The sequence below is a fragment of the Cornus florida genome, unplaced genomic scaffold (genome assembly GCF_030987335.1).
Source record: "Cornus florida cultivar Cherokee Brave unplaced genomic scaffold, ASM3098733v1 CherokeeBrave_3.0.0_Hap2_Chr09, whole genome shotgun sequence".
Lineage (NCBI taxonomy): Eukaryota > Viridiplantae > Streptophyta > Magnoliopsida > Cornales > Cornaceae > Cornus > Cornus florida.
In genome coordinates, this window is record NW_026775579.1 from 89427019 (window position 1) to 89436556 (window position 9538).

A 9538-nucleotide genomic window follows, 5' to 3' on the forward strand; every position below is an offset into this window, starting at 1 on the left:
AGAGTTGCCTGTAATTATGACAAACTATAAGGGAAGTCTATGTAATCCGAATTTTAATTAGTGTATTCTTAACGTGAGCAGGTGAATAGTGAGCAGTATTTTATATATATATACACACACACACACATACATACATACATATAGGAGGGGTCATTAAATGTAATCTAATGGTCACATTCTAAACCCACCTATATGCATTCCTTTTAATACAAAATCACTACCACTATTTCTAGTTTCCAAATTTAATATTTACTAATACAATTAATTATAACAATAAAAGGTAAGTACTAACAAAATAAAAATAAAAATTTCTTCACCTTTCGAAATCACATCTAACCACTAATTGGAAATTTTTTTTTTCTATAAATTTTTTTTTATAAGTGTTAGAAAATTGTCACACTCTAAACCCACCTATATACTTTCCTTTTAATACAAAACCACTACCACTATTTCTAGTTTCCAAATTTAATATTTAATACAAAATCACTACCACTATTTCTAGTTTCCAAATTTAATATTTACCAATACAATTAATTTTAACAATAAATAGTAGGTACTAACAAAATAAAAATAGAAATTTCTTCACCTATCAAATTCCTTGTAATGACCCGGTCATTTTCGTTCCTTTCCCTTTTCTCAGATTTTCACAAATATTTTTTTTCAATTCATCTTTTTCCTTTCTGATTCTATTTCTTCACCTATCGAATTCCTTGTAATGACCCGGTCATTTTCGTTCCTTTTCATTTTCTCAGATTTTCACAGATATTTTTTTTCCGTTGATCTTTTTCCTTTCTGAGTTCAGTTTCATGTCGCTAAGTGTCATCTTGAGTGCTTTGGAGTGATTTTCGAGACTCTTTTCTGTGGATTGACAACTTCTTTTGAGGACCGAGTCGTTTCCACATTTTTCGTTTTTCGACACTATTCACTTTTCATCCTTTTCCCTATTTTGTTTTCTTCCCGTTTGGCACTTTGTTTGCGTAACCACACTTCTTGTGTTCGGAGTTGGTTTTTGACTGCACGTATCTTCATTCTCAATGATTTCTATGAGATACGTATCTTTACTTTCGTGAAAAAGTACTCTGTTTGCTCCCGGTGTCCATAGGGGCATGGATGCATTGTTCTTTGGAAAAATTTCCTTTTCATGGGGTATTTTTCGTAAATATCTTTTGAAGATATTTTATTTCAGGGGTATCTAAGAAAATATCTTTTGGAAGATATTTTCATTCTGGGGCAGTTTCGCAGTTTTCACTTTTTGGAAGGGCCATTGTGTAATTAATGAAAGTTATTGCTTAATGCCTTGTTTTGAGCCTGAATTCTCATACGAGATTTATTTTCACATTTCGTTGCGTCATGGACTCTTAGAATTTCCTCCTGGACGATGTTTTCCAGTTTCAGGGTTTCTGGCCCCAATTTGTGCCAAACTTGTTTGGGGCATAACTCTCTGCTCGAGACTCGATTTTTGACGCCATTTCTTCCATTGTTCATATTTTCTATTTTGAATCTTTTTCGTTCACGGAGTTTTTCCGTTTGAGCGCGTCTGCTCAAATTTCACTTCTTTGGACCCGGCGGGGCCCGTTCGGTACACTTTTTGAGTTTTTTTTTTAATTTTATAAATAGGGGGTTAGTGGATGAAAAATCAGATTTTTTTCTCTCTCTCTCCTCTCACATGGCCGGTCCAAGCTCCTCCCATGGCTGCCACCTTCTCTCTCCTCTTTTGAGTTTCTTCCCTTCAATGAAAAGTTATCATGCCTTAATGTTTTATGTTCGTGTTGGCGAGGCCTTCGATTCCAACCGATTGGAATCTCGTTTTGGCTATTTCTTGAATTTCGGTTTGAAGTCAAGTTGTGTTTTTGATGGAGCTTCCTTGGGATTCATGTTCGTGGTGTTGTCCTCGACGAAACCTAGGAGTTTCGTCGGATTCGGAGCCGATTTATTTTGGGGGGGATTTGAGATTTCATCTCAAATGGAGGTAGGGAATGTTTTAGGATTTTATATGTGTTGTCTTGTGTGTTTTTTATGTTTGTACAACCTATATGCACGCCTTGTTTTAAATCTAGGAAATTTGAAATATTTAATTCTTTGTATAAGATTTAATTTTCATGATGATGAGAAATTTGGATTTGAATTGTGGCATGGTAGAAACTCTTATTTTAATATGTTGGTTAACATATATTAAATTGGGATTAATTAAATAAGAATTATTCTTTTAATTAATATTTATCTTTAGTGAAAGATTAAAGTTCATGGCCGTACCTTACATGAAATTGAGTTGTAATATGCTTTTAAATTAAGTCATGGCATGTTCTTTACCATACTTTAATTTGAGAGCATTTGGTTGAGTTTGGAAATCTAGAGACTTTAATTAAGAGAATTAATTAAAATCTATTTTGTGGTTTCATGGGCCTAATTGAGGCCATTTGGAAATGATTTGAAATCTAGAGAGTTTAATTATTTTGATGTAATTAAATTCTATATTATTTATCCATGGATCTAATCATGTTTTAGAAGTTGTTTCTATTTTAAGAGCATGGATTTAGACTTGTGATGTATTCACTTGATTATGTTATCTGCATTGAAGAGCATTGTTGTTAAATTTATATTCATGGGAGTATGTTTCTAATATGAATATATTGTTGGCTTGTGATTTCATAGCATTATGGATATGAAATGCTTATTATGCACTATTGGGAGTTAAATTGCTAACTTGTTACTATGTAGTAGTAATATGTATGAGTTGTGAACTTATTTGGCTTATTTTGGAATCTTGGGACATTGTTAAGTTGAGATGGCTAGGGTTTGGCTCTAGTACGGGGACATGAGTCCTCTAAGTCATTGAGATAGTGTGCACTTAGGGTGGTCTTCCTTGCGGGTTAGTGCCCGGAATAACCATTGAGGTCTCAACAGAATTCTGAGCGTGATGCCCAAGTCTTCCACTATTTGTTTTCGCATTCAATTCCAAGTTGACAATCATGTTTACCTTGTTGACTTGTGGTTTTGGCTATTGGCAATTTTGATGTTATTAAGTATATCCATACTAAATTGCTATATTTAGTTGATTTCACACTTTTAGATTTCTAGTTGATAACCTAGAGAATTTATGTCTTGATGTGTGGTATTAGATATTTTAATTATGCTAAATTGTTATATTTAGTTGATGTTGCATTTTAGACTTCAAGTTGATAACCTTGAAAATCTATATGTTGTTGCTTTGTGTAAGCATGCTCCTATGTTGTTGCTTTGTGTAAGCATGACCCTATATTGTTAAAATTGCATGAATGGGGTGATTGATGCTAGAACGATCTTAGGTAGCTAGGATGCTCCTTGAGTCTCACCTCTGACATAAACGTTAGGTGGAATGAATCACAATAAATAAATCATGCAAAATTGTAAAACGTATGTCGATGCATGCTTATTTCCTACGAGTAGCTTGAAGTTGCTCACCCCAAAGTTACTGGGGCATATTTTCAAGTACAGGAATCAAGTTGAGATTATGCTTGGATGGTTTATGGACTTGAAGATTTCCATTTTAGTGAAGGTTGGCTTGAAATGCCATATGTAACCTTATTTGTCAAATGTGCATATTTGATTTTAAACTTGTAATGTGTGCCTAAGCACACTTTTTGATTCTCATTTTTTTTATATGACATGAGGCCAAGAGCCAAACTTCTGTTGGAATCACATTTATATCATGGATGTTAATTTTTGTCTTAATGAGAATATATGAAAACTTATGCGTTTTAGTATGCTATTTTGCACCGGAGCTTGCATTGTGTATGAAATTCATTATCTAGAATTCATTTAGCATATTTGAAGTGTGGCCAAGGGCCAAACGACATTTTGAAACCATTTCAAGATTTTAAATTCCAAGTTTTTGTTCCAAACTTCGTTTTTGGCATTTTGGCCGTTGGGGGGTCATATTTTGTATCGGCCATATTTTGAGCTGTGGACCATTGTAGAACATCTTATTAGGTAAGTTACGTTTGCGTGCATGGTTGGTTCCGGGCAAAGCTTCTTCTTTGGTGAAATGTGCCTCTTACGGACTCATTTTACACTTTTGTTGCATAATCTGACCTAAGGGTATTTTGGGAATTTTCTTTAGGAAATAAATTCTGTTCTTCATATGGTCACTTAGAAAATGTGATTTTAGGGGGAGTTTTTTCTTCGTGTTATTCCTCAAAATGTCGTCTTGGCATCGGAAATCATTCCCGAAGTTTAGCTTTCAGTTTTGCATTTAGCAGCTTTTTCGACCCTCTGGACCAGATTTCTTAGGAGGGCATTTTGGGCATTTCACATTGAGTATTTTTCGAATTTTCTTAAAGGTCACGTAGAAAACTCAATTTTGAGGGGGGTTTCGTCTTTGTTTTTTTCCAGAAAATGTCATATAGGCCCTCAAAAATTCACTTTTTCTCGAAAAACCCCTGCTGCCAGGTTTTTGGGTGGCACCTTACTGCCCTCTTCACATCTAACCGGTTAGAAGGGGTTATCTAAATAGTTAGATGACTTGGGGCAGTGTCTTGGTCGTGTTTCTTGGTCTCCTAACTGGTTAGGAAGGTCTCCTAACCGGTTAGATGTTCTTGGGTTGGTACTTTTTGACCGTTTTGCCCCTGTTTCTTCCGTTAGCCATATCTTCTTCATCCGGACTCCGAATCAAGTGATTCTCGAGTTTAAATTCATTAATTTTTCGTTGCCTTTCCAATGGTGTGCTCGGTGGCACCCACTTTTAAGCTAGAAATGACGTTTTTGCCCCTAGGTTCATTCTTGTTTGTTTTTGAAACGTTACTTCCGTATTTGTTTACTTTGGGTTCAGTGACCTCATTGAGTGTCACATTGGTGTCTTAGAGTCATGTTGTATCTCTAAAGACCATTGTTTTATCTTTTGGTTCTGCATTTCGGATCCATTATCGGGTCATCTTTCGGTTCATCACTAACGCACCGGGTTGAAAAACTCGGGCCGTCACAAGTGCTATCAGAGCTCCTTGGTTTGAATACCTTGGACGACGGGTTTTGGGTGCATATCATGCTTTTGTTGCCATGCTTTATGTGCTTATATGCTTCATGATAACATGTTTTACTTTGATAACATGTTTATGTGCTTACGTGCTACATGTGGTATGCCATTTCTTTAGCATGATTTAAATTTATCGTAAAGAGCATGACATATGATGTATGTTAGATTAGATTTGTGTATGCATAACTGTATTGTATATTTGGCATGTCACGGGATTGGTCATTGAAGCACGAATTGAGGTTGATTGTGATTGTAGTCACAGTCTCGTGGTAGTGTAGGTTGTTATCGACCTAGCATTGGTTTTGAAGTAGGTGGTGGTCACCTTTTGTTTAGGCTCTCGTGAGGTAGGTCATTTAGCGTTGCTATAGTGCTGGATTTGTTGGTTTTGGGCCATGATGAGGTTATAGACCTCTTAGGATCCTTGGTTAATCAGGATGATTCCTTTGGGATTGCAATTTTTGTGGGCGGGTACGTTTGTGGGCGGTGCATGGCACTGTCATGCTACCGTGCTGGCTAGCTACAAACGCAGTTCAGATGGAATCAGTGTTGGTTTTGTTTTGATAGGCGTTGTCTTTTGATCGGTGATGATGATGGTTGTTTTGGGGATCATTCGTGGTGATTGATTTAGTTGTTATTGGTATGGCTATAGTTGCCATTTTCTTTGAAGAGTTCTTGTGTAATGACGCTTTTGGGATCAAGTCGATTGATTGATGTTACGGGTAGTGAGAGCACTGTACTATTAGTATCATTTGTAGTGTCACCTCTAGATTCGGAGTTAGATTGTTAGAGTCTTACCGTTGTGGTAAGGGCTCATGTTTGTTTGGAGACAGGTTGTTGTCGCATTGGTTTTGGAGACAGTTTATGACTAGGAATTGTCCTTTCATTTCTTAGACACTCTAGGACACAATGTCCATAGGGTTCATTGTTGCATCATGTTGTCTTATACAGTTTCGTTTACTACCATGTTAGTAGTATGATTTATGATATTGTGATGCATGAGTAGGTGGAGGTGTATCCACATTTGTAATACCCCTAGTTTTCAAAAGGATAGAATTGGAAATTTAATTTTATTTTTCACTGATTAATTGATTTTGTTTTGTGACTTAGTTGTTTTATTTTTCTTAAGTGATTAATTGTGTTTGCTTAATCGATTTAGTTTATATTTGTGTGTATTTAATTTACATGTTAATTGAGATTGTTTTAATTATAGTATTTGATTTTATTTAAATTAATTGCCTTAGTAATATGTAACTTGGATTTATTACCTGTTTAATTACTATACTTATTGAATTGTTTTATTTAATTAATGTAATGTTTATTTATTTTCTGTATGGTAACTTAGGGTTACAGTTATATTTTTTGGCTTATAATTCACATATAGGTGAGCCGCCGTAGGTTAGAACTGAGATAGTTTCATGGGCTGGTTAGGATGGGGATTAAGGCTTAGTCTCTGATTATTCGTGGACTAGGGTATTAATATACACCTATAAATATAAAGCAATACATGGTTTAGGGTTGGAGAACAGAATAAACATATGTTCTGTAAACTACAAACAGAGCCCTAAATTGGTAGTGAAAACCAGAAAGATACAAAGAGAACCGGAGTGGGAGTTTGGGTGGTTCACAAAACAGAATCAAGGAGAGAAGTTTGGTGTGTATTACCGGACTGCAGTAGGAGCAGCAAGGGTGGTTTAACACTCAGAGACGTGGAATTAGCTTTGCAAGTTTGGATTTCAAAGACAAGTCTTATTCTTACTCTTCCCCTTTAATTCATGTTCTGTACATGCCTAGTTAAAACTCTAGGGATTAATCAAAGATTTAAAATAGATGAAACTAATTCTGTATGCATGTTTAAACCAGTTTCTAGTTCCATCGTAATACTCTGCCTTATTATTGCTTAAAAATATTAACTGGAAACTTGTTGCCGATTGCTTTCAAATCTGGTGTTAGATTCCTATTGTGATCATATATTAATGTTGGAGGATTAGTCTTAGACATTAAACGAGCTCTAAAATAAGTACTTAAAACAGTGTTTGAATTTACCAAAATACTCTGTTGTGGGTTGCTTACAAATTTCAGACTAAGTTTCTATGATCAGTGATTCTAAACCTATTTTTCTATGCATGCTATCATTGCATGTAAGTGATTTAAAATTTACCTAGGACTGAGTTTAAACCTAGAGCAGAGATTTAAAAGCATCACAAAAGCTCCATTAATCACCGGAGTTGTAGAAGAAAACACAGAAACAGTCGACGGCGTCTAAAGGAGTGAGAGCAGGCTCAAAAGGGGGACAGAGCTGGCTCTATAACCCTTAGAGCCGGCTCCCTAATGTTAGAGCCGGATCTTGGCAGCCTTAGAGCCGGCTCTTAGGGCCATAGAGCCTGCTCAATCATCCAAAGAGCAGGCTCCATTTTTCTAGAGCCTGCTCTAGTCCAGTTTTTGCATTTTTGTGAGGTTTTAGGCGTGTTTGGGCTATACAGTGTTTTCAGGAGCTATTTAAAGGCTATTGTAAGGTGTAATTAAATGTTAGGGACTTATGTTAAAGTTGATAACACTTAGTACAGTAGTGGATTAAGGAAAGGAGTAAGGAACAGCTCAAAGAAATGTCTAAACGTTGCACTGTTTGGCTAAGGAAATTAATTACCGGAACTTAGCAAATTGTTGGTATATGAATTAATTATATTTAATCCTATTTTCCACCATGTAATGAACGTAGTGAATTATCTGTAAATTCAACTATGATTGGTTTGGAATGAATTTGGTACTTAAGGGCTGTTAAAAGGTATCAACTTATGCACTGTAGGTAGAATTTAAATACTTTGAAATATTTTAGTTATTTAAATTGTTGGAGTATGATATTTAGGTTCTGAAGTGAATACCTAATGTTGATATGTATGTATGAATTCATATGGGTGCATAGTTTGGAGGATGGCAGTTGATTATATAGTGTTGCTTTAGTAATTGTGCTATGTTGGAGGATTTGCTAGTTTTAGATATTGGAGCTTAACAAGGTTGCTAAATATGATTTGAATATATATAATAAATCATATGACCATAGTGTTGTAAGTATAGTGAAATAACTACAATTATCTATGCTTAGCTTGGGTGAACTTGATACTTAAAATATTTATTCACTGTATCAATTCGTGGACTATAATGGAGTATGTGAATGCTTGACTTTATTGTAGCACTTTACATTATTGGAATTAGATTTTAGGCCCGTAATGAATGCCTATTATTTATGTATATGCATTAAATTTACCTTGTGCATATTCTGGAGTGTGGTTGATGACTATTTAACATTGTATGGTCAACTGTGTTAACTGGAGGATTGTATGTACCGGTATGGGACGGTGACATACTAGGTATGGATTTATTCAAACACTAAATCCTACCTAAATTGGAATGAGTTGGATTAACCATAAAAAGGTTAAGTCCTACTTATATGAATGTATATATATGAACCGGTATGGGACGGTGTCATATTGGGGATGGCTTAGCTCAAAATACTAAGACCTATCTAAATTGGATTAAAGTATGAATTAACCATAGAGGTTAAGTCCATCACCTACATGTGTCATATCAATTGTGAATTGAAAGACTTACTATGGTTTCAGGATGGATTTATTATACAGATATCAGACCACTACACAGATGGATGATATTCTGTATTAGGAGGAGTACGGACTTTATATATTTATTATATGTGCCATGGTATGAGCCTGAGTCTCAGGACCATGGTTAGGACGCGTATATCGCCTAGGATGGATAACTGGACATAGGTATTGTTCCCTGGTAGGTCTAGGTACTCATGCCCACCTTAGGGTGCGTATTCGCATGTTGCCTTCTATTCAGCCTGAGACAGACCTACTAGACTAGCGAGCGTCCTATAGTGTGTACTATATATACATATATAGACTACTCTAGATATTGTTGAGTCTTTCTAGGATGTATATGCGTATCGGATTACTGTTTGGATCGTAGTAGATCAGGACTTGCATGTGGGCCTAACCCACTCTATTATTTTTTAGGTGTTCGACAGGACTCGGCTTCAAGCTTGATCGTGTTGATGCAGATACAGATACTCACTCTTCCAATTACATAAGATTTTCTTTCTATTTTAATTTTGGATTTTAATTCTATAAATTTAGTCAAGGATTTGAGATTAGGGGTCCACTAGGTGGATTCCCAAGTTGTACGGTTTCAAATTATACTTAATTTATTATTTCAAGTTTGAGGATTCTTATTTTAGATTTCTTTCAGCGTATTATTAATTTATTCTTAATTCAGTTTTTATTTTTGCTTGTTCATATATTAATTGTTTGGTATCCCTTGGATCTGTACTCGGACTTGATCACCCGTAGCTCTAGAATCGAGGGGTATCACAACATTTGCCTTCTTGTTGTGTGGCATTAGCATGCCTTTTTTATATGCATAGAGATGCCATGTTGTTTATGTGCTTTACTGACATGATTTTGTATTTATGTGGAGACGTGCAACATGTACTTTTGATTTTTATCTACGTGAGTA